The sequence below is a fragment of the Neoarius graeffei genome, chromosome 11 (genome assembly GCF_027579695.1).
Source record: "Neoarius graeffei isolate fNeoGra1 chromosome 11, fNeoGra1.pri, whole genome shotgun sequence".
Taxonomy (NCBI): domain Eukaryota; kingdom Metazoa; phylum Chordata; class Actinopteri; order Siluriformes; family Ariidae; genus Neoarius; species Neoarius graeffei.
This window is the reverse complement of record NC_083579.1, coordinates 2,061,225-2,088,655: the sequence shown is the minus strand read 5'-3', so window position 1 is coordinate 2,088,655 and position 27,431 is coordinate 2,061,225.

Below are 27,431 nucleotides of genomic sequence, written 5' to 3'. Positions count from 1 at the left end.
GGTCACTTGGGCATCCAATAGAGGCCAGACCGTCCTTGATGGGGTCAGACAGACCATGGTGGAAGGCTGACACCAGGGCAGTCTCGTTCCATCCACTTACTGCTGCGAGTGTTCGGAACGAGATGGCGTAATCTGCGACGCTTCCTCCTTGCCGGATGGACATGAGCTTTCGGGCTGCGTCGGTACTGATGTCTGCCTGATCGAAGACCCGAAGCATCTCTTCAGAAAACAGCTGGAAATCAAAGCACTCAGGTCCCTGTCTTTGCCAGATAGCAGTAGCCCAGGCTCGCGCCTTACCAGCTAATAAGGTGATCACAAAGGCAATCTTGCGGCGATCCGTAGTGTAGGTGGTAGGCTGAAGCTCAAAGGTGAGTTGACACTGGGTGAGGAACTCTCGGCACTCACTGTGCTTGCCGTCATACCTCTGTGGTGCAGGAAGGCTGGGTTCGCGAGGTGAAGAAGGCAGCATTGCAGGAGGCACTGGAGCAGGAGTGGGAGCTGGATCAGGAGCAGGAACTGGATCAGGAGCAGGAGATGCAGGCAGAGATGTCAGCTGTGCCAGGGTTTTCCCAATTTGCTGAAGCAGTTCCTCGTGGCGAGCGAGGGCCTCACGTTGGCTGGTGAGCGTACGTCCATGAGCGTCCATGGTTGCTCCGAAGCATGTCAAAGCTGCCATAATTCCCTGAAGGTTGGCCGGGTAGACAGTTGAAGCAGCCTCTGCTGAGTCGGTCATGACGGAGTCTTTCTGTTAGGGTTTTGCTGGGATTCGAACCTGGTTCGTTGGTGTGATAATCCAGCAAACCCCCACTAGGCCACCAGGGGGATGACTCAAATGCAGAGGCGTGAGGCGGAAGTAGAAAAAGAATCAAAAGGTTTATTTAAACTATATACACTATATACAGGGCAAAACAAAAGACAAAAAAAAACCAAAGAATATAATCCAAAAGAAAAGCAAAGTGCAAAAATACAAAAGCTAAGAAGATCAAAAAACACAGTACAAAGGAAACTGGAGATAAACATAACAGCACAAAGACTCCGTGACAAGAGGACTGAACTCAGGGGTATAAATAGACAAACTAATTAAGGACACAGGTGAAGATAATTAGGCAATTAACACAAACACAAAACACAGGAACAGTGGCGGCCTCTAGAGGCCAAAATAAACACGACATGAAAAGGAAATAACAGCGGCCTCTAGAGGCCAAAACAGTCCTAGTCCTAACACTAACATCACATTGCAACTTGGTTAGCCTACCTATTGCTTTTCATCACTTAATTGTGTTTGTAATTATGTTACCAGTAGCCTAACAAGTACACTATCTCAGAATGAAAGAGAAATTATTCTGACACCAAAACCCAGTTAACTCAGCTTTGCATGTAAATGACTGTACATCCAATTTTCTGTCTCCATTCATTTTGTAAATGAAGACCAGTACATGTGGTGCAAGAAAACACATTGTACTTTTTGTGAAGTATTATTTTTTCAAAAATTTTAAAATAAATTTTAAGTTTAAGCTTTCTTAATCTATTGGTAGATCATCCAATAAATAAGTACTTAAAATTAGCTAAATTATCTGCCAGTAAAAAAAGATGGCATTTTTACAGTGCAAAGCAAGTAACAAATCAGGAAAACAATCATGAAAGAAACATGAATGAAACTTGAAAGCCAAACCTCAGATAGAAGAAGAGCTTGTGAGAGGATTAAATGGGTAGAGTCAATTAAAACTAAACAGGAAACAGATGAACAAGTGTTCAGGTGAGTGTGAGAGTCCTGAAGTCTGAAGTGGGATAGAATCAGGAGCAGTGTCTCCTACTGTAGCTCAGCGTCGGAAACAGATCTGATGCATGTGGACTTTATGTCCACATCTATATTTACGCTTTACTGCCTTCACACACACAAACACACAACTGAAGGTTTTCTGTTGCTCAAATTCAAATTCATTATGTTTGGAGTCAGTTATCACTATTTTAGTGAATTATGTGTCAAACCCTTCATAGAATAAACTGAACTAAAAATCTCAGACAGAGTTATGAGATTTTCAGATTTTTTTCTTATTTGTGGTGATGAAACCTGGTGATGATTAGTAAATTATCAAGCACATTCACGGTATGTTTATATTTATCCAGGCTGAATGCAGCTGAAGCTGGTGACTAAATGGTGAAAGAGCACCTCCAAAGCTTGCTGTGGGATAAATCTTCCAGTAATGCAGCTCAGCCACTGCAGCATGTCAGCCACCGTAGACTCACTGCTCCTCCTACTTTTACATGGTGCCATCAGTCCATGCTCATGTTCCTTATATAGAAATCTATGCAGAGTCATAGGATACCATCACTTTTCCACATGAACTCATTTCTTCAGATATGAACGCTCCTATGAATACTTCCTGCCTTTTTTCATCCGTGAGTGTATGTACATCTTGAAGACACTCCCTAACAAATTTAACAAGACAGAATGGGTGGGATTGGATGTATGTTATTATGTGTTATAATGTGTTCTCTCCAAAACATTTGTGGCTCATGTTGAGATGTGAAGCACACTTTTTAACATCTGTGCACTGCTCCAATAAGATTCTAATTGCATGTACATTTTTTAAGCTGTTTCCCAGAATCAGAACTCGGTGGCACTTTGTGTATCTGTCTGTATTTCATGGTGCAAAACGGCGCTCCAGATGGTGAGTGAGTAATCGGACTGTAAATGTTCAGTCGTGTTTCTGCAGAAGGATAATATATAGTGTCAATCATCTCGCAGAAAAAAAGTTTGCATGACATTTTAAATAAGCGGAGAATTCAGAGAGAGAGAGAGAGAGAGAGAGAGAGAGAGAGAGAGAGATGCAATATGACATGCTGCTGAACACCTGACATGTTACTTGATTTTGCTGATATAATTTATCACACTTTTACACAGGCAAGTGACTGTAAACATGTGAATTTTGAATTTGTCCAACAAAAATCCTGTGTGTGTAAATCAGATTTTCTTCATGTGACATTGTTTGTGCAAAGACAGCAAAGCCTGAATATGTTTGTGTGTATGAAGACTATTATATGTTTACATTCTGCCATTTTTGCACATGGTCATGCTAGAGAGGAAACATGAAGATGTTTCTGTGGCAGCGGGGGCGTGGTCAAGCATCAGTCTGTGACCGGAGGGTGAAGTCAGGGAAGGTAAGTGGCAGAATCACTACACCTGATGTTAATTAACCTGTTTGTGTGTCTTCCCAGCAACCACACCCTATATAAGGAGAGAGAGAGCAGAGGAAGAGGGCTCTCTCCCCAATCAGATGACTTGTGTGTGTGTGTGTGTGTGTGTGTGTGTGTGGCTGGGAGAGTGAAATCGTGACTGAAAAGTACGAAATAAAAGAGTTTTGGAACTCAGTTCTGGCCTGCCGTACTTCTGTGCTCCACCCACCCGCTCTCATTCCTACAGTGGTGCTGAAACCCGGGACGGAGCACAGAGGAGAACAGCCCCATGGAGTCTTCACCCTTCGCAGACCTGATCCACGCCCTTGCCACGGCCCAACAGAGCCAGCACCAGGCGCTGCTCACCCTCAGAAAGAAGCAAGAACAATGATTCGAGGCCCTGGTGCTGGCGTAACAGGAAGATCGTCAGGCGTTCCGGCACCTCTTCGCATCGGCGGGGTCCACCACCTCCACCACCGCGGGTCCACCCCACCTCACCCTAATGAAGATAGGTCCGCACGACGACCCCGAGGCCTTCCTTGCACTATTCAAACAGGCAGCAGAGGCCTCGGGCTGGCTGGTGGAACAACACGCAGCGCGCCTCCTCCCCCTGCTAATGGGCGAGGTGCAGTTGGCCGCGCTACAGCTCCCCGCCGACAGCCGGCTGGTCTACGCGGACCTGCGCCGGGCCGTCCTCCAGCATGTGGGGCGCAACTCCGAACAACAACGCCAGCACTTTCGCGCTCTACGCCTAGAGGAGGTCGGCCGGCCATTCACATTTGGCCAGCAACTCCGGAACGCCTGCCGGCGGTGGCTGAGGGCTGACAACCGCGACGCCGAGGGAATCATCGATCTGGTGGCACTGAAGCAGTTCATCGTCCGGGTTCCCGAAGGAACAGTGGAGTGGGTCCAGTGACATTGCCCGGCGTCACTGGATCAGGCCACCGAGTTGGCAGAGGATCATTTGGCGGCTGTTCCCACGGCAGGATCGCAGATCTCCTCTTCTCCTCTCTCCTCTCTCTCTCTCTCTCTCTCCCCCCCTCCTTCTGTGTCTCATCCTCACCCTGTTCCCCCACTGTGGAGGCGGGGGCTGGCTCCACCCCAGCCGGCCCGCCGCACCCGCGGTGCCCTCCCATTTCCCGCTTCCGTGTCTGTCTCTCCCCCCCTCAGGTGAGTGAGCCCCAGAGCGCCGGTGCAGAGAGAAAACCCGGGCCGGTTTGCTGGTACTGCGGGGAGCTGGGACACCTCCAGCATCAGTGCTCAATAAGGGAGGTGGGCGCAGTGGTCTAGATCCCCGATGTGCCAGGAACCACCCTCGATCGGGCCGGAGCGTATCGCATACTGGTGAGTGTCCAAGGGGATACGTATCAGGCTTTGGTGGACTCTGGCTGTAATCAGACCTCAATCCACCAAAGCCTGGTGCAAGGCGAGGCATTGGAGGGAGCACAATTGGTGAAGGTGTTGTGTGTGCACGGGGATGTTCACAACTACCCTTTAGTGTCGGTCCACATTCTTTTTCGAGGGGAGAAATCTAGTGTAAAGGCGGCGGTTAATCCTCGCCTTACCCACTCGATAATTTTGGGGACTGATTGGCTGGGATTTCAGGAATTAATGACTCATTTAGTGAAGAGTGGGTCCTGCCATAGTTTAGCAGGGGGAGGTCCCGGTGTGGCATTGGTGGGAGCAGCTGTCACAGAGCCGTCTACATCATCTCCGAGTCAGAGCGAGGAGCTGCCGGCTCCTCCTCCTTCTCTCGGGGAATCCCTCGCAGATTTCCTGTTAGAACAGTCACGAGACGAGACTCTGCGGCATGCGTTTGACCAAGTGAGAGTAATTGATGGTCAAACACTCCAGCCAAATGCCACCCCATCCTTCCCCTATTTCTCCATTATGAAGGATAGACTATACCAAGTGACGCAGGACACTCAGACTAAGGAGAGGGTCTCACAACTTTTGATTCCAAAGAGCCACCAGTAATTGGTATTCCAAGTGGCTCACTTTAATCCCATGGCTGGACACTTGGGGCAGGATAAGACACTAGCCCGAATAATGGCCCGGTTCTATTGGCCAGGGATTCGCGGCGATGTTCGTAGGTGGTGTACGGCGTGCTGCGAATGCCAATTAGTAAATCCCGTGGCCATTCCAAAAGCACCTTTGTGCCCTCTACTATTAATCGAGACCCCGTTCGACAGAATTGGAATGGATCTCGTCGGGCCATTAGATCGGTCAACACGAGGGTATCGCTTTATTTTAGTCCTGGTGGACTATGCAACGCGATACCTGGAAGCAGTGCCTCTTCACAATATCTCAGCACGCAGTATTGCGGAAGCACTCTTCCACGTCATCTCCTGAGTCAGAATCCCCAAAGAGATTCTGACTGATCAAGGCACCTCGTTTATGTCACACACACTGTGCAAACTGTATGGGTTATTGGGAATTAAGCCAATCCACACCAGTGTTTATCACCCACAAACGGATGGCTTAGTTGAACGTTTCAACCGCACACTCAAAAATATAATAAAAAAATTCGTAAGCGAGGATGCACGCAATTGAGATAAATGGCTCGAACCCCTGTTATTCACAGTGCGAGAGGTCCCACAAGCCTCCACGGGGCTCTCCCCATTCGAATTATTATATGGGCATAAGCCGCGCGGCATCCTAGATGTACTGTGGGAAAATTGGGAGGAGGGACCTTCACCAAGCAAAAACGAAATTCAATATGTTATTGACCTGCATGCAAAACTCCACACCCTCACACACCTAACCCAGGAGAATTTGCAGCAGGCCCAAGAATGGCAAATCCGCCTGTACGACAGGGGTACGCGCAACAGGGAGTTCGCACCGGGAGATAAAGTACTCGTACTTTAGCTCCAAATTGATCGCCAAGTGGCAAGGACCCTTTGAGGTCACATGGCGAGTCGGGGACGTTGACTATGAGGTGAGGCGAATGGACAGGGGTGGGGCGCTACAGATTTACCACCTCAATCTGCTTAAACTCTGGAACGAGGAGGTCCCCGTGGCGTTGATGTCGGTGGTTCTGGAGAAGGCGGAGCTGGGGCCAGAGGTTCAAAAAGGAACATTGACATCGCTTACCTCTCCGGTCCCCTGTGAAGACCACCTCTCCCCGACCCAACTCACGGAGGTTGCCCAGTTGCAGACCGAATTTTCGGACGTGTTCTCGCCCCTGCCTGGCCGCGCCCGCCTCATAGAACACCACATTGAGATGCCCCCGAGGGTGGTAGTGTGCAGCCGCCCTTACAGGCTACCCGAACACAAGAAAAAGGTGGTTCGGGAAGAACTCGAGGCCATGCTTGAAATGGGCATCGTCGAGGAGTCCCACAGTGACTGGAGCAGCCCGGTGGTCTTGGTTCCCAAGGTCGACGGGTCGGTCCGGTTCTGTGTGGACTATAGAAAAGTCAACGTGGTGTCTAAATTCGACGCGTACCCAATGCCTCGCATTGATGAGTTGCTGGATCGACTAGGCACGGCTCACTTTTATTCAACACTGGATCTGACAAAGGGTTATTGGCAGATCCCCTTGACTCCATTATCCAGAGAAAAAATGGCCTTTTCCACATCGTTTGGCTTACACCAATTTGTCACACTTCCTTTTGGGCTGTTTGGGGCGCCTGCTACATTCCAGCGGCTTATGGATAGGGTCCTCTGCCCCCACGCCACCTATGCGGACGCATTCCTGGATGACATTATTATCTATAGTAATGACTGGCAGTGGCATTTGCAACATCTGAGGGCCGTCCTTAGGTCGCTGAGGTGAGCGGGTCTCACAGCCAACCCGAAGAAGTGTGCGATTGGGCAGGTGGAAGTACGGTATCTTGGCTTCCACTTGGGCAATGGGCAGGTGCGTCCCCAAATTAATAAGACAGCAGCGATTGCGGCCTGCCCGAGGCCCAAGACCAAAAAGGGGGTGAGACAGTTCCTGGGGCTGGCTACTACCGTAGGTTTATACCTAATTATTCGGACGTCACCAGCCCACTGACTGATCTCACTAAGAAGGGGGCACCAGATCCAGTCCAGTGGACGGAGCAATGCCAGTGGGCTTTCTCTGAGGTGAAGGCTGCACTGTGTGGGGGCCACTGTTACACTTCTCTGACTTTTCTCTCCCCTTTATGTTGCAGACGGACGCGTCGGACAGAGGGCTGGGGGCTGTTTTGTCCCAGGAGGTGGAGGGGGAGGATCGTCCCATGCTGTATATCAGCAGGAAGCTGTCAGTGTGTGAGGGGCGCTAGAGCACAATCGAGAAGGAGTGCCTAGCCATCACTTGGGCGGTCCTAGCCCTCTGCTACTACCTGCTGGGACGCCCTTTCACCCTCTGTTCGGACCATGCGCCCCTTCAGCGGCTCCACCGCATGAAGGATGCCAAAGCGCGGATCACCCGTTGGTATCTGGCACTCCAGCCCTTTAACTTCAAGGTGATCCACAGGCCAGGGGCGCAGACGGTTGTGGCGGACTTCCTCTTCCGTCAAAGGGGGGGTGAGTCGGCTGCAGGCCGGACAGCTGCCCGGCCTGAGTCGGGCGGTGGGGGTATGTGGCAGCGGGGGCGTGGCCAAGCGTCGGTCTGTGACCGGAGGGCGGAGTCAGGGAAGGTAAGTGGCAGAATCACTACACCTGATGTTAATTAACCTGTTTGTGTGTCTTCCCAGCAACCCCGCCCTATATACGGAGAGAGAGAGAGCAGAGGAAGAGGGCTCTTTCTCCAACCAGATGACTTGTGTGTGTGTGTGTGGCTGGGAGAGTGAAATCGTGACTGAAAAGTACAAAATAAAAGAGTTTTGGAACTCAGTTCTGGCCTGCTGTACTTCTGTGCTCCACCCACCCGCTCTCATTCCTACAGTTTCCTATCGGGGATCCCAGCTTACCTCTGCTGTGCCCCGGATCCATCCCTCCGGCGTAAATGCCACCACCACCGGGGTAAATGCAGCAGTCGACTGGTAAGGCTGAAGGCCTGTTTGTCGCGCACTTCCAAGGTTTCTTGGACTAAGTATGGAGCGGTGCCTCGCCTTGTTATTTCTCGACGCTCGCTGGACCCTGTTGACGCCTGGCTGGTACCTGTCATCGGCCCGGATGAGATGCTCCAGCCCCGCGGTCCCTGCTCTCCTCGGCCTCGCTGGCACGGGATGAATTTGTGCAACCTACGGCCTTTGTGTCGGGCCCACCGGACGTTTACTACCGTGGATCCGCCAATTCCTGCCAAGTTTGGGCTCGTCAATGCTAGGTCGCTAGCGAACAAAACTTTCATCCTGAAGGATTTCCTTACTTCCCGAGGACTGGATTTTCTCTGTGTGACTGAGACATGGCTAGCTGTTGGTGAGTCCAGCGTCCTCACAGAACTTTTACCTGGGGATTGTTGCTATTTTAACTCCCCACGGACCTTGGGCCGAGGAGGAGGAATAGCGACTACTTTTAAAAGTTATCATAAATGTAAGCAACTGTCTCTGTCATCCTCTTTTACCAGCTTTGAGATGAGTTTATTTGAACTGGCTCACCCTCACACAGTGTTGTGTGCAGTGGTCTACAGGCCTCCCAAATACAATAAGGACTTCATAAGTGACTTTTCTGATTTCCTGGCTGAAATTATGCCCAAGTATGACCATGTTCTTATTGTTGGGGATTTTAATGTTCATGTGCATTGTCCTGGCGGCACGGTGGTGTAGTGGTTAGCGCTGTCGCCTCACAGCAAGAAGGTCCTGGGTTTGAGCCCCGGGGCCGGCGAGGGCCTTTCTGTGCGGAGTTTGCATGTTCTCCCCGTGTCCGCGTGGGTTTCCTCCGGGTGCTCCGGTTTCCCCCACAGTCCAAAGACATGCAGGTTAGGTTAACTGGTGACTCTAAATTGAGCGTAGGTGTGAATGTGAGTGTGAATGGTTGTCTGTGTCTATGTGTCAGCCCTGTGATGACCTGGTGACTTGTCCAGGGTGTACCCCGCCTTTCGCCCATAGTCAGCTGGGATAGGCTCCAGCTTGCCTGCGACCCTGTAGAACTGGGGTGCCATGGTAATGGCCCGCGGGCCGGATACGGCCCGATTGGTCATCACATCCGGCCCGGTGGTTCATGAGACTTTTTTTTTTTAAATAATAAATTAATAAAATCGAATGTTGTGTTCTTTTTTCGTAATGATTTTAAATCTAATGTTTCAATTTGATTCCATTTTCGTGTAATCCATCGGTTCGTTTTTAGCTGCGCTCTGCTTGCTGCAGCACGCGCAGGTGCAATGACTCGGATTTAATGTAGAGTAGGCTAGTTGTTGCTCGTTCACAAGCAACAACAGTCTAAAAAGAGAAAAGTTGATTCTGAGGGTCGCATCTTTCAGGAAAAATGGAGAGAGAAATACTTTTTCTGGGAAGTAGGGGGAAAACCTGTTTGTCTGATTTGTTCGCAACAAGTGGCTGTACCGAAGGAATACAATGTCAAAAGACATTACGAGACCCACGCCGACAAATACAGCCAATTCACCGGGCAACGCAGGACTGAAAAGCTAAATGAGCTTGCCTCAAACCTTCAAAAACAGCAAGCAGCTTTCTCAAAGTCTCAAGAGACACATGAAGGTTCGTTTTAATATCATACATCATCTTCAGTTCTCCTTTAATGTTAAATGCGGCTGTTTTCAAAGAGGGGTGTCTCAATATCTTTGTTGTACATTTTATTTCATGTTGGGGGCAGTGAAGGCGAGCTACATCATCGCGTGGGAGATCGCAAAAGTGTCCAAGCCATTTTCGGAGGGTGCATTCGTCAAGGATAAATGCGCATCTGTTGGAATCCAATCTTTCTATCAGTCATTGCCACCAGAGTACCCAATTATCACGGCCTTTGCCGGTAAAATACTCTGTATGTTCGGGACAACATATTTATGTGAACAGGCATTTTCAGTAATGAATATTAATAAATCGAAACTGCGTAGTTGTCTGACCCATGGACATCTCAACGATGTCATGAAAATAGCAACTGCCCAGAGTCTGTCCCCCAATGTCGACAAGCTGGTAAAAAGTAAAAGACTTCTGGCTTCCACATGTAAAATGTAGCTGGTATTTCTCCCCCATGTAACCTTGTGCTGTGTGCTTGAGGGGGAATAAACAGGATGGGTGTGTGGAAATATATGTGGGACTTGACCAGCAAAGTTAATGTGCCATCTGTAGTTTGTTTTTATTGGTATGTTCAGTCATATTTGGCTCTTTTAAACTAATGCTACTGGATATTTAGTCACTTGACCTATTGGTGGAATTATTTACCCTGGCACTTCTTTCTTTTGACTCGTTTAGGCCTACTTGCCAATCGTTTTAATTGGCCTAATTAGGCCTATGCATTGACATGTTTTTGATGTGCAAGATCAATAAATCTGATCTAAGTCATTTACAGTTTACACTTGTGTTATTTGTGTCTTAGTCCATTTCTGTAGCATTTTTTTTATAAATGTAGGCTACTTGCATGCTTAGACTGTTACATTTTCAGAAGGTAAATTGCTTTTGTCTGCCATGTTATTGTGCGCCTCATTTTGAGGCTATAGCTTTACAATTCCTTTTGGGCGTATAGGCCTTCAAAAATCATATAAAATAATGTCCTTTTGTTGAGTTAGTGTCTGGTCTTTTCAGGCCAAAAGTGTAATTCGGCCCCCAAGGTCCCACTTGAAAAAAATCTGGCCCCCTTACCAATTTCACCCTGGCACCCCTGCTGTAGAAGGATAAAGCGGCTAGAGATAATGAGAATGAGATGAGATGTGCATTGTCCTGATAAGCCAATGGTGAAGGACTTTCTTAAACTCATTGACTCTTTTAATCTAGTACAGTCTGTTTCTGGTCCCACACAAGAACGCGGACACACACTCGATCTTATTTTATCATATGGTTTGCCTGTTTTTAACTTGGAGATCTGTGACGCAGTGTTTTCGGGCCATATGCCTGTACTGTTTGATGTTGTTGCCAGTAACACAGTTAAACCTCGCGCTGTTGCTGCCCGGTGCTGTCACGTCATTAACCCTTCCACTGCTGGTCAGTTCTTGGCTGTTTTTAATCAGAGCTCTGTCATTCCTGAATTAATGTGTAACGACACGGACGAGCTTAGTTCATGGTTTCACTCCTCCTGCCAAATTGTTTTAGGCACTGTGGCTCCATTAAAAATTAGGCAGCCTAAAACTAAATGTGAACCCTGGCTAAATGACACTACTCGAGCTGTCAGGTGCCAGTGCCGTAGAGCTGAGCGCAAGTGGAAGAGAGACAAACTGCAAGTGTCTTTTCAAATGTTAAGAGAGTGCTGGCATAACTATCAGACAACTGTGAAAGCTGCTAAAACTAAACATTTCTCTGATATTATTCTGTCAAACTGTCATAAGCTTTGTGTTCTGTTTAAGACTATCGACTCTGTTCTTAGTGCTCCACAGACCATCAGTATTGAGGCTTCGCCTGCTGTTTGTGAAGACTTTCTTCACTTTTTTATTGACAAGGTTGTTGGCACTAGGGCTCTAATTTCACCTTCTGCATATGACCCTTCAGTCTTTGTCCCTTGCTCAGCTGTCCTTGATAGGTTTGAGTCTGTGACTCTGTCAGATTTACAGGATACTGTTGGTCATTTAAAGCCCTCAGGTTCTCCTAATGATGCTGTCCCCTCTTGACTATTTAAAGAGGTTTTTCCAACTGTGGGTCCATCTGTGCTTGCAGTTATTAACAGCAGTTTGTCCTCAGGTGTAGTTCCTAAGAACTTTAAACATTCAGTAGTGCAACATTTATGTGACAGTTTGTATGGGTGGGTGGAGCACAGAAGTACAGCAGGCCAGAACTGAGTTCCAAAACACTTTTATTTTAGCTTTTCAGCTTTTAACTTTCCACACTCTCCCAGTCGCACACGCACACACACACACAAGTCATCTGGTGTGGGAGAGAGCTCCCTTCCTCTGCCCTCTCTCTCCTTATATAGGGCGTGGTTGCTGGGAAGACACACAAACACAGGTTAATTCACATCAGGTGTAATGATTCTGCCACTTACCTTCCCTGACTCCGCCCTCCAGTCACAGACCGACGCTTGACCACGCCCCCACTGCCACATACCCCCACTGCCCGACTCAGGCCGGGCAGCCGTCCGGCCCACAGCCGACTCCCCCCCCCTTGACAGGAGAGAAAGTCCGCCACAACCATCTGCACCCCCGGCCTGTGGACCACGAAGTTAAAGAGTTGGAGTGCCAGATACCAACGGGTGATCTGCGCGTTGGCATCCTTCATGTGGTGGAGCCACTGAAGGGGCGCGTGGTCCGAACAGAGGATGAAAGGGCATCCCAGCAGGTAGTAACGGAGGGCGAGGACTGCCCACTTGATGGCTAGGCACTCCTTCTCTATGATGCTGTAGCGCCCCTCACGCACTGACAGCTTCCAACTAATGTACAGCACTGGGCGATCTTCCCCCTCCACCTCCTGGGACAAAACAGCCCCCAGCCCTCTGTCTGATGCATCTGTCTGCAATATAAAAGGGAGAGAAAAGTCAGGGGAGTGTAACAGTGGCCCCCCACACAGTGCAGCCTTTACCTCAGAAAAAGCCCGCTGGCATTGCTCCGTCCACTGAACCGGATCTGGTGCTCCCTTTTTAGTGAGATCAGTCAGCGGGCTGGTGACGTCTGAATAATTAGGTATAAACCTACGATAATAGCCAGCCAGCCCCAGGAACTGTCTCACCTCCCTCCATCCCAATCCTTTCGAACGGGGTCTCGATTAATGGTAGAGGGCGCAAAGGCGCTTTTGGAATGGCCGCTGGATTTACTAACTGGCATTTGCGGCACGCCGTACACCACCTACGGACATCACCGTGAATTGCTGGCCAATAGAACCGGGCCATTATTCGGGCTAGTGTTTTATCCTGCCCTAAGTGTCCAGCCATGGGATTAAAGTGAGCCGCCTGGAATACCAATTCCCGGTGGCTTTTTGGAATCAAGAGCTGCGTGATTTGTTCTTTAGTTTGAGTGTCCTGCGTCACTCGGTATAATCTATCCTTCATAATAGAAAAATAAGGGAAGGACAGGGTGGCGTCTGGCTGGAGCGTTTGACCATCGATTACTCTCACTTGGTCAAACGCATGCCACAGAGTCTCGTCTCGCGACTGCTCTAACGGGAAATCCGCGAGGGATTCCCCAAGAGAGGGAGGAGGAGCCGGCGGCTCCTCACTCTGATACGGAGATGACGTAGACGGCTCTGTGATAGCTGCTCCCGCCAAAGCGACACTGGGACCTTCCCCTTGCTGAACTACGGCAGGACCCACTCTTTACTAAATGACTCATTAATTCCCCGAATCCCGGCCAATCAGTCCCCAAAATTATTGAGTGGGTGAGGCGAGGATTAACCGCCGCCTTTACTCTAAAATTTTCCCCTCTGAAAAAAATGTGGACCGACACTAAAGGGTAGCTGTGAACATCCCCATGCACACACAACACCTTCACCCCCTGTGCTCCCCCCAATGCCTCGTCTTGCACCAGGTTTTGGTGGATTGAGGTCTGATTACAGCCAGAGTCCACCAACGCCTGATGTGTATCCCCTGGGATACTCACCGGTATGCGATACGCTCCGGCCCGATCGAGGGCAGCTCCTGGCGCGTCGGGGATCCGAACCACCGTGCCCACTTCTATCACTGAGCACTGCTGTTGGAGGTGGCCCGGCTCCCCGCAGCGCCAGCAAACCGGCCCGGGCTTTCTCTCTGCACCAGTACTCTGGGGCTCACTCACCTGAGGGGGGGGGAGACAGACACGGAAGTGGGAAAAGGGAGGACACCGTGGGTGCAGCGGACCGGCTGTGAGGGAGCCGGCCCCCACCTCCGCGGTGGGGGAATGGGGCGAGGACAAGACACAGAAGGGGAGGGGGGGAGAGAGAGAGAGAGGAGAGAAGCAAAGAGGGGTCTGTGATCCTGCCGCGGGAACAGCCGCCAAATGATCCTCCACCAACTCGATGGCCTGATCCAGTGACGCCGGTCGATGGCACTGGACCCACTCCGCCGTTCCTTTGGGAAGTTGCACAATGAACTGCTCCAGTGCCACCAGGTCGACGACTTCCTCGGCGTTGCGGTTGTCAGCCCTCAGCCACCGCCTGCAGGTGTCCCGGAGTTGCTGGCCAAACGCGAACGGCTGGCTGACCTCCTCTAGGCGCAGAGCGCGGAAGCGCTGACGATGTTGTTCGGGGGTGCGCCCCACACGCTGGAGGACGGCCCGGCGCAGGTCCGCATAGACCAGCCGGCTGTCGGCAGGGAGCTGTAGCGCGGCCAGCTGCACCTCACCCGTTAGCAGGGGGAGGAGGCGCGCCGCACGCTGTTCCACTGGCCACCCCGAGGCTTCCGCTGCTTGTTCAAATAGCGTGAGGAAGGCCTCGGGGTCGTCGTGTGGGCCCATCTTCATCGGGGTGAGGTGGAGTGGGCCTGCAGCCATGGAGATGGTGGCCCCCGATGACGTGAGGAGGTGCCAGAACGCCTGACAATCTTCCTGTTGCACCAGCACCAGGGCCTCGAACCGTTGTTCTTGCTCCTTTCAGAGGGCGAGCAGCACCTGGTGCTGGCTCTGTTGGGCCGTGGTGAGGGCGTGGATCAGGTTTGCGAAGGGGGAGGACTCCATGGGGCTGTTCTCTTCTGTGCTCGTCCTGGGTTTCGGCACCACTGTGACAGTTTGTATGGGTGGGTGGAGCACAGAAGTACGGCAGGCCAGAACTGAGTTCCAGAACTCTTTTATTTTAGCTTTTCAGCTTTTAACTTTCCACACTCTCCCAGTCACACACGTGCACACACACACAAGTCATCTGGTGCGGGAGAGAGCTCCCTTCCTCTGCCCTCTCTCTCCTTATATAGGGCATGGTTGCTGGGAAGACAGACAAACACAGGTTAATTCACATCAGGTGTAGTGAATCTGCCACTTACCTTCCCTGACTCTGCCCTCCGGTCACAGACCAACGCTTGACCACGCCCCCACTGCCACACTTTATTTAAAAAAACAGGTCTAGATTCTGCAGTTCTGGCTAATTATAGGCCTATTTCCAAACTGCCCTTCCTTTCAAAACTCCTCAAAAAGACAATCTACAAGCAATTAATGTCCTTTCTGGAGGAGCACAATATTCTTGAGGTTTTCCAATCTGGTTTTAAATCACTGCACAGCACAGAATTGGCTCTTTTAAGAGTTTTTAATGATATTCTTTTAACTTGCGATTCCGGTGAATGTGCTGTTCTTGTACTTTTAGACCTAACTGCTGCATTTGAAACTGTAGACCATGACATTTTAATTTCACGTTTGGAGCAGTGGGTGGGCATCAGTGGCATAGCACTGGAGTGGTTCAGGTCGTACTTGGCAGATCAAACTTTCTGTGTGAGCCTTGGTGACTCTGTATCCTCCTCTGCTCCTCTGTCATGTGGTGTCCTGCAGGGCTCAGTCTTAGGCCCTCTTCTCTTTTCTTTGTACCTGCTCCCGCTTGGTTCCGTATTTAGGAAGCATCAAATCAAATCAAGTTTATTTGTATAGCACTTTTAACAATAAATCTAATCGCTAATCTATCCCCAATGAGCAAGCCTGTGGCGATGGTGGCAAGGAAAAACTCCCTCAGACGACATGAGGAAGAAACCTCGAGAGGAACCAGACTCAAAAGGGAACCCATCCTCATTTGGGCAACAACAGACAGCCTGACTATAATATTAACAGTTTTAACAGGTATAACCCTCAACTGTCCTCATGGGGCCATCCTTCACAGGAGCGGTGCGATAAAACTCCGACCAGACACAGGGCACCAGGATGGATCAAGCAGGTCCGAGGGGCAGAAGAGGCCAGCATCTCAATCCCAGGATCAACATGTAACTCAGAGGGACAGATTGGGGGGGAGAAGAGAGAGAGAAAGAAAACACAGGTTGTTAGGTATGCCCTAAAAATGACAAGTATTAAATCTGTGTGGTAGGCTCGCAGAGACGAGAGTCTTTACATCAGGCATAACACACAACAATGGCATGTTAATATGGTAAAAAATATCATGACCTGCTCTGGCTGGATGCTTGATTGGGTGATGGGAGCACACTCCTCAGCAATGATGAGATGCAGATGGGACCCTTAGGGCTGGCCAAGACATGGTATTTCATTTCATTGTTATGCGGATGACACTCAGGTCTACTGTATATGCCTCTTAAAAAGAATCAAGCATTCTCTGTAAGACCCTTACTTGAATGTTTTGATGACATAAAGGCCTGGATGGATGGCTCTAAATTTTTAAAATTTTAACGAAAAGAAGACAGAAGTGATTGTTTTTGGTGGCAGCTCCGAGACCCTCTGTCTAGATCTAGGTTCCTTGGCTCAATACCTAAAATCCAGCATCACTAACTTGGGAGTTAAGGTGGACTCTGACCTCAGACTTGACAATCAGATCAAAGCAGTTGTGAAGTCAAGTTTTTACCAACTGAGGCAGCAAGCCAAAATAAAGCCAATTCTTTCAAAGCAGTACTTTGAGACAGTAATCCACACCTTTGTCACCACACGGCTGGATTACTGCAATGCACTTTATGTGGGGGTTAGTGGGTCCTCCATCAACCGTCTCCAGATGGTACAAAATGCTGCTGCATGTCTTTTAACTGGCACATGCAAATATGACCACATTTCCCCCATTTTAGCCTCACTCCACTGGTTGCCCATACATTTTAGGATTCATTTTAAAATTATTTTATTTGCTTTTAAATCTCTCAATGGTCTCGCCCCTCCCTACCTCTCTGAATTGCTGTACCCATATTCACCCACCCACTCTCTCAGGTCAGCTGATCAGCTTCTCCTGAGGGTGCCAAAAACTAAGCGCAAGCTCAGAGGGGACCGTGCTTTCGCTGTGGCAGCCCCTAAAATGTGGAATGATCTGCCTCTGCACATTAGACAGGCGTCTTCCTTGTCTGTTTTTAAATCCCTTCTTAAAACCCATCTCTTTTCCATGGCCTTTGACACCCTGTAAGATGTTGATTTTATTTTATTGTTTTATCTTATTTTGTTATTTTATTGTTTTGTCTTATTATATATCTGTTTTTATTGATGTTTTATGTCTTTTAATTTATTTTGTATTTATTGTATCATGTACAGCACTTTGGTACCTTCTGGTTGTTTTTAAAGTGCTTTATAAATAACGCTGGATTGGATTGGATTGGATTGGATTGGATTGGATTGGATTGGAATGGAGATGGAAAATACTCACCAGCTCACCATAAACTACTAGAGGAAGGCTGTGTGATTTAGTTCCAGACCTTCAGGAATACATCCATCCATCCATCCATCCATCCATTATCTGTAGCCGCTTTATCCTGTTCTACAGGGTCGCAGGCAAGCTGGAGCCTATCCCAGCTGACTATGGGTGGGGGGGTACACCCTGGACAAGTTGCCAGGTCATCACAGGGCTAGGAAAACATCTGCTTAGTCATAAATAAAACAAACCGATGCCAATAAGTATATTAAGCAAACATATATATTCATTTATTCATTTATCATGCACCAGATGGTGTGTAGAGCCAGCCATGTTAGTAAGTGCTCCCCATTCTACTCTGTTCTGTACAAGAGTTTTTGCATCAGTCAGGGACATATCACACTACTCTAGAACCATGGAAACTGTGCCTATCCATTGCGTGTGAGGAGGGCCCCTAGGTCTTTTCCATCTCTCTGCTGTTGGGTCAAAATTAAGAATAGCTAAGGTAGGATGGTCTTGGGTGTGGCACAAGACATGACCATACCAGTGGACATGTCGTTGGGCAGCAAGGCTAGAGGCTGGTAGCTGCTTAGTTCTTTCCCATAGCTCCTCATTGCTAACATGATCTAGCCATGTGATGTTCTCAATCCTCCTTAGAGCCATGCTATCAAAGCCATCAAGTCTGTTTTTCAGGGTTTTATTTAATGGCCAGGTCTCAGAGCCATACAACAGAACAGACAGGACTGCAGAGTTGTATAGTCACAGTTTGGTACCACAGGAGATTGATCTGTGTCTCCATAGTGGTCTCCATAATGACTGCATAACTCCTGAGGCAAGGGCATGTCTACGGTCAATTTCCGGTTTAAGTCTCCAGTATTTGTAACTGTGGAGCCTAGGTATGTGAAGCTTGAGACAAGCATGATGTCAATATTGTTCATTTGCAGTGGGGGACCTTCAACAATGTACATGAGTTCAGTCTTTTGCCAATTAACCCTCAGGCCTAATTTTCTGGCTTCCTGTTCAAATATGTTCAGGGCATTATTCAGCTCTTTAATGTCTGAACAAAACAATGTGGTATCATCTGCATATTCTAGGTCAGTGAGGTGGTACCCTCCAAAGGATATTCCTGGAATGTTCTCACATACAACACTCATCAGATAGTCTATGACCCAATTAAACAGATCTGGTACAGCAACACATCCTTGACGCACACTGTTGTTGATGGAAAACCACTTGGTTTCTTTCCCATTAATTCAAACACAGTTTTCAGCATTGGTGTATAATTGCTGGAAGAGTGAAACTATCTTGGAAGGTGCTCCAAGTGTTTTAAGAATTTTCCACAGCGATGCTTGATCTACTATGTGGAATGCAGCCTTAAGATTGATGAAGGCAATATACAAGCAGTGGTCCTTTCTGAACTCATGATATTTCTCAATGAGTAGGCATAATGTTGATATGTTGTCTATAGCTGATCTGTTGGGCATAAAGCCTGCTTGTTGTATGTGTCGCTTACATCTGATGGCAGGAAATGCTCTGGTGAGGAATATGCGTGTGAATAGTTTACCAGGGATAGACAATAGAGTGATACCCCTGTGGTTGCTGCAGATGCGCTGGTCACCTTTACACTTAGCAGGAGACCACTGTTACATTTGGAGCGGCTTTGAAGATGGTAGAGGTCTTTTTGGTGTGGCCCTGGTTATACCCATTTACCTCAGGAGATCACTTATAAGTTGGAAACCAGTAAATGACAGGCTTTTAACAGCTCGTTTTTCCCACCAACCTGAGAAAATGACAGCTATTGTTGCCTATGGACCGACTGAGGTAGCAGCTCCTGAGATGAAATATTATATATATATATATATACAGTAGTATATATGTGGTGTGGTGCTCTGTGAGCACAGTACTTATAGTCCATAGTGTTGTAGCATTAGTGTAGTGTAGTCTGCTTAGTCCTTCACGCTTCCAGCTACAACTGCCATCTAGCTCCATCTGGAGTGAAAAGAAGGGCCGAGTGCATAAGTCCTTTCCTGGTGGTTTTATGGTTCTAATAGGTAAAGACTCTCACAGTGCCTCCACGTCTGGCGCAGCACAGATACTGTCACCTTGCAGTGTCAGACTAGACTGTGAGGAATCTGGGAGAAGATTGGAGTCCCAGAGGTACAGTGTTCATGAGCCACCAGTGTGCGGACTTACTCTGGCACTTACCAATCCAATCACCTGCTGCCTTGTAGGTTGGGCCTCTTTAGGCAAAGTCTAGGAGAAGGAAACTCCAAAACTTTAATTCCTGGTATGTTGGCAAACCATTAAGTGGCAGCCCCACCAGCCTTTTAGCCATCACGGGAGTAACTGTCCAGCATGGTGAACACAATCTAGTTATGGAACCAACCAGAAGAAAGAAATGGACTGCTCTACAAGGATACATACCTAAGCCTGTCCCTGATCAACGAATCTTAGGCCCTGTCCACACGGCAACGGATTCAGGTGAATCTGATAAAATTGTTTATCGTTTCGGCCTGGCGTTCACACGGCACCGGCGTTTTGGGTGCCCCACAATGATATTTTTTGAGAACGGGTCCCAGAGTGGAAAAATCTGGCAACGGCGCCATTGCGAAGTCGTCTGGATGAGTAGAACGGATTTGTTTGTGATGATGTCCCAACCACATGACTAGAACAAGCAGCACTCTCACTGTTTTGTATGAACCACTGCATTGCATTCACTTTTGTATACAGCTTTTCTTTTAAATAAACAAGTAACTGAACCATTTCTTGAATTTCTTTTTTTATTGGATAAGACTGCTTTTCAAAATGTTCACACACAATATAAAAAGTTATATAAATTATATAAAAATGCTTTTCAAAATGTTCACACACAATAAGAAAATTAAGTTATATAAAACTATGCACACTAATAAAACTAATTTGTACACACAGAAGGCACGATTTCCTCACGTAGTCGCAGCCATCTTCTTGTTGTGTGTTTGTTCCTGACAATGCTGCACACCGGGTAGAATAAGGGGTTTATGCGCATGCGTCTACTTCTTCTATTGTTCTGGTGTCTCCGATGGGACCGTCTTACAGCGCCCCTAGAGGTGTGGCATGTGTATTGCATCGTTTTCAGCAAGCGTTGCGTTGCCATATGTACCTGATATTTTACTGATCCATTGCCCATGTGGACGCGATATTTTTTTAAATAAAATCTCGTTGCCGTTGTCGTGTGGATGTAGCCTTAGACTTCTGAAACAAAACATGTATTACCATTTGGAATGTGAGAACTGTCCTCCATACTCGCTCTGCCACACTTCTCTCTCAGGAACTCAGCAAATACAAGATCTCTCTTGTTGGTATTTGTGAATTCCGATGGGCTGGCAATGGAGAAACAATAGCAGGAGACCACTGTTACATTTGGAGCTGTCCTGAAGATGATAGAGGTATTTTGGTGTGGCCCTGGCTATACCCATTTACCTCAGGAGATCACTTATAAGTTGGAAACCAGTAAATGACAGGCTTTTAACAGCTTGCTTTTCCCACCAACATGGGAAAATGACAGTCACTGTTGCCTATGGACCGACTGAGGTAGCAGCTCCTGAGATGAAAGATATACAGTGCTCAGCGTAAATGAATACACCCCCTTTGAAAAGTAACATTTTAAACAAAATCTCAATGAACACAAACAATTTCCAAAATGTTGACAAGACAAAGTTTAATATAACATCTGTTTAACTTATAACGTGAAAGTAAGGTTAATAATATAACTTAGATTACACATTTTTTTCAGTTTTACTCAAACTAGGGTGGTGTAAAAATGAGTATACCCCACAACAAAAACTACTACATCTAGTACTTTGTATGGCCTCCATGATTTCTATGACAGCACCAAGTCTTCTAGGCATGGAATGAACAAGTTGGAGACATTTTGCAACATCAATCTTTTTCCATTCTTCAACGATGACCTCTTTTAGTGACTGGATGCTGGATGGAGAGGGATGATCAACTTATCTCTTCAGAATTCCCCATAGGTGTTCGATTGGGTTCAGATCAGGAGACATACGGTACTTGGCCACTGAATCACTTTCACCCTGTTCTTCTTCAGAAATCCAACAGTGGCCTTAGATGTGTGTTGAGTCATGTTGGAAAAGTGCACGACGACCAAGGGCACAGAGTGATGGTAGCATCTTCTCTTTCAGTATAGAGCAATACGTCTGTGAATTCATGATGCCATCAATGAAATGCAGCTCCCCAACACCAGCAGCACTCATGCAGCCCCACATAAGGACACTGCCACCACCATGTTTCACTGTAGGCACCAGGCATTTTTCTTTGTATTCCTCACCTTTGTGACGCCATACAGTTTTGAAGCCATCAGTTCCAAAAACATTTATCTTGGTCTCATCACTCCAGAGTATAGAGTCCCAGTAGTCTTCATCTTTGTCAGCATGGGCCCTGGCAAACTCTAGGTGGGCTTTTTTGTGCCTGGGCTTTAGGAGAGGCTTCTTTTGTGGATGGCATCCATGCATGCCATTCCTCTGCAGTGTACGCCGTTTTGTGTCACGGGAAATAGTCACCCCAGTTTGGCTTTCTACTTCTTTAGATAAATGCAGTGAACTTGCATGCCAATTTTCTTCAACCCTTCTCATCAGAAGATGCTCCTATCGAGGTGTTAACTTCCGTGGACGACCTGGACATCTCTGTGAGATGGTTGCAGTTCCATCTTTCTTAAATTTTTGTACCACTTTTGCAACAGTATTCTGACTGATAAGTAAAGCTTTGCTGGCCTTCTTGTAGCCTTCACGTTTGTGGTGTAAAGAAATTATTTTCTTTGGGGAATTCTGAAGAGATAAGTTGAGCATCACTCTCCGTCCAGCATCCAGTCACTAAAAGAGGTCATTGTTGAAGAATGGAAAAAGATTGATGTTGCAAAATGTCTCCAATTTGTTCATTCCATGCCTAGAAGACTTGGTGCTGTCATTAAAAATCGTGGAGGCCATACGTACAAAGTACTAGATGTAGTAGTTTTTGTTGTGGGGTGTACTCATTTTTGCACCACCCTAATTTGAGTAAAACTGAAAAAAATGTGTAATCTAAGTTATATTATTAACCTTACTTTCATGTTATAAGTTAAACAGATGTTATATTAAACTTTGTCTTGTCAACATTTTGGAAATTGTTTGTGTTCATTGAGATATTGTTTAAAATGTTACTTTTCAAAGGGGGTGTACTCATTTACACTGAGCACTGTATATGGGGCCCATTCTATAATTGCAGCTACATTTCAAGTATTGAAAGAAAGCAAAAAAATTAGTCATCTTCAACTCTGCTATCGTTAAACTGGGCAATCCATTAACAGAATTGATGAAAACAGAGTTGACATTTTTCCACCATTTTATGTCTTAACTCCACACACTAACCTCAAACTAGCTACCACAGGGCTCGTATAAAAACAGAATTTTATGGATTTTAATTGTATTATTGTTTTAAAAAAATGAGTGAGAGATTCACTCCAATATCACAATAACAGATTTGAGGAATAATTAATCTACTGTTGGTGTAAAATCCTCAACATTTTGTTCAAATTAATGAAAGAAGAAACAGAACACACCTCACTGCCTTTCTGAGGTTTCCCACCAGAGGAAGTGATATTACTCGCTGCAGGTGTCATGCATATTATCAAAAGTCTTTGTGGATTTTATGCAGTTTTTTAACAGAGTTAACAGAGTTGACAAGAACATTGGGACGGATAAAAATATATATTTTTTTATAACTGAAATTTCACATAATACAGAAAATAGACTTTCTATGCTATTGATTTTATAGCAGTGAATAGAATAAGCCCCTAAAAAGAAAGTGTTAGACTGAATCACTTCATGTTTATTGGAGTTGAATGGATGAATCAGGAGTCGAAGACAGCCAATAATGTGGGGGGAGGGGTGGGAGTCATTTAATGAATGTTTTGTGGATAAATTGGTTCCAAAATGTACATCAACCATCGCTATTGGTGAAAGTTTGTCATAATTTGCATTATTGTTCAAAACTGATTCAATAAAGATTTATATTGTGGAAAATAATAAAGGTTTATCTCAGAGACATGAAATGTATATATGAGATGAATAATAAAGTGACATTCAAGGGGTGGATATTTATTGCACAGAACAAGTTATTTCATGGGGGGAGGGGGTTAGAGTAAACATTTATTGCAATAGAGATAATAAAGAAAAGTAAAGAACAGTCACTGTAATGAATAAAAACTGATTGAGCAGGTGTGGTATAATCAGTATCCTGAAATGATGAGAAGCAGATCGGTCTGTATAGTGTAACGAGTATGGTACAAGTGGGATCAGTGCAGTGGTGGTATGATCATAAGGAGGGGAATGAGTAGGAGAGTGAATGGTGTGTGTTCAGCAATGTAACAGCACTGTGATCAAAGCTGCAGCAGGTTTCGTAAATTTCTTCCAGTGCTGGAAGCTGTGAGCCTTTGATCTTCTGGATTGTTTTGATGATGTGCTCGAAGGTCTTCCTGTTCTCAGTGGTGCAGCCAGAGTACCATGCAGTGATGCAGTATGTGATGATAGACTCTATGCTTCACCTGTAAAAGTTGACTAGCAACTGTTGTGGGAGTTGTGCTTTCTTCAGGGTCCTCAGGAAGTGAAGCCTCTGAGGCTGTTTTTTGGCCATCACTGTCATGCTGGTGGACCATGACAGGTCTTGGCTGATATGTACTGCAAGGAATCTGAAGTTCTGAACTGTCTCCACCCTCTCACCATTGATGCTGTTGGGTTGGTGACAGTTGTGTTTCAGTCTCCTGAAGACCAGTTCTTTTGTTTTCTTTGAGATGAGAGCAAAGTTGTTGTCCTGGCTCCAGTTTTCCAGGTTCTCGAGCTCCTTTCTGTAAGCTGTCTTGGTGTTAGTAGAGATCAGGCCTATCATAGTGGTGTCATCCACAAACTTGATTATGATGTTGGAATCATAGATGGGATTGTAGTCATGTGTGAAGAGGGAGTATAGGAAGGGGCTCAGACACAGTCCTGTGGTGCTCCAGTGTTCAGTGTTATGGAGGTAGAGGAGCGTTCACCCATGCACACTGTTTGTAGTCTGTTGGTGAGGAACTCCAGAATCCAGTTGCATAAGTGTGTGTTGAGGCCAAGTTTGTTCAATTTGTTGACCAGCTTGTTGGGGATGAATGGTGTTGAAGGTGCTGCTATAATCAATGAACAGCATCTGGATGTAGCTGTTCTGGTGTTCCAAGTGTGAAGGGCCAGTGAGAGAATATCCTCAATTGATCTGTTTGCTCTGTAAGCAAACTGATGTTGGTTGGTGTGTGTGTGTGTGTGTGTGTGTGTGTGTGTGTGTGTGTGTGTTACTTTTTATGTGTCTCAAGACAAGTCACTCAAAACACTTCATAACTATGGGGTTCAGGGCCACTGGGTGATAGTCAATCATGGACCTGACCACAGCCTGTTTTGGAACAGGGATGATAGTAGTGGTGGACCAGTCAAGGTGGATCTGGAAGTGGCAACTAGCAGGAAGGGACCCTGCAAAAGTACCAGACCTAGCTAGCCTGGCACCAGAGCGGGGTCTCAACGCCACAGGGAGCTCTCCATCCCTTGCTGATTGAAGACAGGAGGAGATGAAGGCATGAATGGCTCTGCATGTCCAAGATGTGGGTGTGTGTGATTTCCAGAATGACAGGATCAGTAAGTTGTGGCTGGCTGATCCCATGAAAGTGGATTTCAAGCAGAGGCACTACATTGCTGGACTGGTGTTGCAGGCTGGCACATATTCTACTAAGGAGTTCCTTGCCCAAGGATGGAATAAGGAGGGGGCAGCCTGCAGGTGCTGTGGTGCCAGACTCGAATCCTGCTCGCATATCTTGGAGCAAAGTGCAGGGAAGCTGGGTACACCAGCACTACAAGATGTGTGAACTCCTCACCACTGAAGCGGAGTGCACTGGCTGGAAGGTATCCAGGGAGTTCCAACTTAAGACCCCCGGTGGGGACCTCAAGATTCCCAACCTGGTTTGCACAAAAGGTGATGTTGCTTTTGTTCTCAACGTGACCATTAGGTATGACACAGGGCCTGAGACACTGCAGCAAGCTACTGCAGAGAAAGTTGCTCACTACATGCCGGTGAAAGACCTGATTGGTAAAGTGGTTGGAGCATAGACAGTGCAGGTGCGGGGTTTCCTGATAGGCTGTTGGGGAAAATGGCCAACATGCAACACTGCAGCCCTGAGCAAGCTTGCACTGACTACAGGCCTGTCTTGCCTCAAGTGGACCTGTCTTGCCTCAAGTGGACTTGAGACAGTTGGGGACAGTGGCGTGTTCCACAGAGATGTTAAATAGGTTGGTGAACACTGCTGCCAACTGTCCTGTGCAGTATTTCAGGACTCATCCAGGAGCTCCATCAGGTCCAGCAGCTTTCTTGGGGTTGATGTGGCTTAGGGCCTGTCTCACGTCATGCAAGTTCAGCACCAGTGCACATGATCTAGCGTCCTGCGATGTCAGCTTGGCAGTAGTTTGGTTGCTGTCTCTGTCAAACTGTGCAAAGAAGTGGGTCAGATCCTCAGGGAGAAATGATTTTGCTGAATAGGTTGCACATGTGGTATTGCTTTTGTAATTTGTGATGGATTGGATGCCCTGCCACATACGCCGGGAGTCTGAGAATTTAAAGTGCTCCTCTATACACATCCACACCAAGAGTCAGGTGACTTCAATGACTCATATGATGGCAGAGAGAGCCAACGATCCACAGATCTCCGTAACGACCCTCTAGGCTGCTAACACCATTCACACCTAGCTTCCAGTGACCCTTAACACCTACAGGATGACTGAAAGGGTCAATGACCCATGTGACCTCAACAACTCTCCTTAGGGTTGCTTTTGGCCCACTAGAGGATAAATACCTGAAACTCCCCACTAGTCAGACAGAACTGAAGAAGCCTTTCTGATGAGAGGTGAAACATCTTCAAGAATTTCAAACAAGTCCAGTTGCCTTCTTTAGCACCTACAGTTTATGATGACCTGGATAACTGAGAACCTTCATAGACATGCTCCTTTATACGGATTTTGTAGCTGCGCTTCACCTCCTTGATGCCTTTCCTCAGATTGGACCTGGCTGACATTGAATAGATATTGATTTTCCATCTGAATCATCAGAATGGTCAACATTGAAATCTTGATGCAAAATAGATGTTGAATCACCATTGTTAAACCGATGTAACCCGACCTAAAATAGTTGACAGCAGTGATATTGAAACAACATTGAAAGCGCATTGATTTTTAGTTATGTCGAAATTTCAATGTTGTTTCAATATCGACGCGAATTGAAATACAACTGAAGTTACGTGTGTCCATAGTTAATAAATCAACATCGTTTCAATGTTAGCGGAGGGTGCAAACCGATGTTGATTCAATGGTTTAACGTTGACAATGCAATGTTGATTCTACATCGTTTCAATGTCAGCTTGCTATCTGGGGTATGAAAAGCATTGTCCTGAGCCTTTAATAGGTTTAGAACATTGCTGTTCATCCACAGTTTCCAATTAGGGAATGCGTGAATGCTTTTAACATTAATGACATTGTCAGTACAAATGCTGACACTGGAGACTTCTTCCATAAATGTTATATAAACACCTCCTTCATATCAAAAATTGCACACATTTTTATTCTGTTTATGTGGTGCGTCCATTGTACACGTCCCTGTGAATGAGCTGTTACTATAGAAACGATAAGATATTAGAAGAAGCACATTAACATAAACCTGTGATTTGCAGCAGCTCTAATGCTACACCTTACCCGTAACACCGAAACCTTCCCAAAACCAAGTTTTGGTTCAAACTTCATATATATTTAGTCCATAAAGCATAAATTCCTGCACAGTGTTCAGACTCAACACCTGATCACCTCAGTGGTGATTTAGAGCTCAGTGTTGAGCACCGGTGTGTTTATGTGTGTGTGTGTGTGTGTGTGTGTGTGTGTGTGTGTGTGTGTGTGTGTGTGTGTGTGTTTGAGTGATGAGGCGGTGCAGGTGACTGTACAGAACCTCAGATGATTCATTCTCAGGGTTCTGCGAGCGACATACTTACGTCTGCAGCAGAATGAGGAT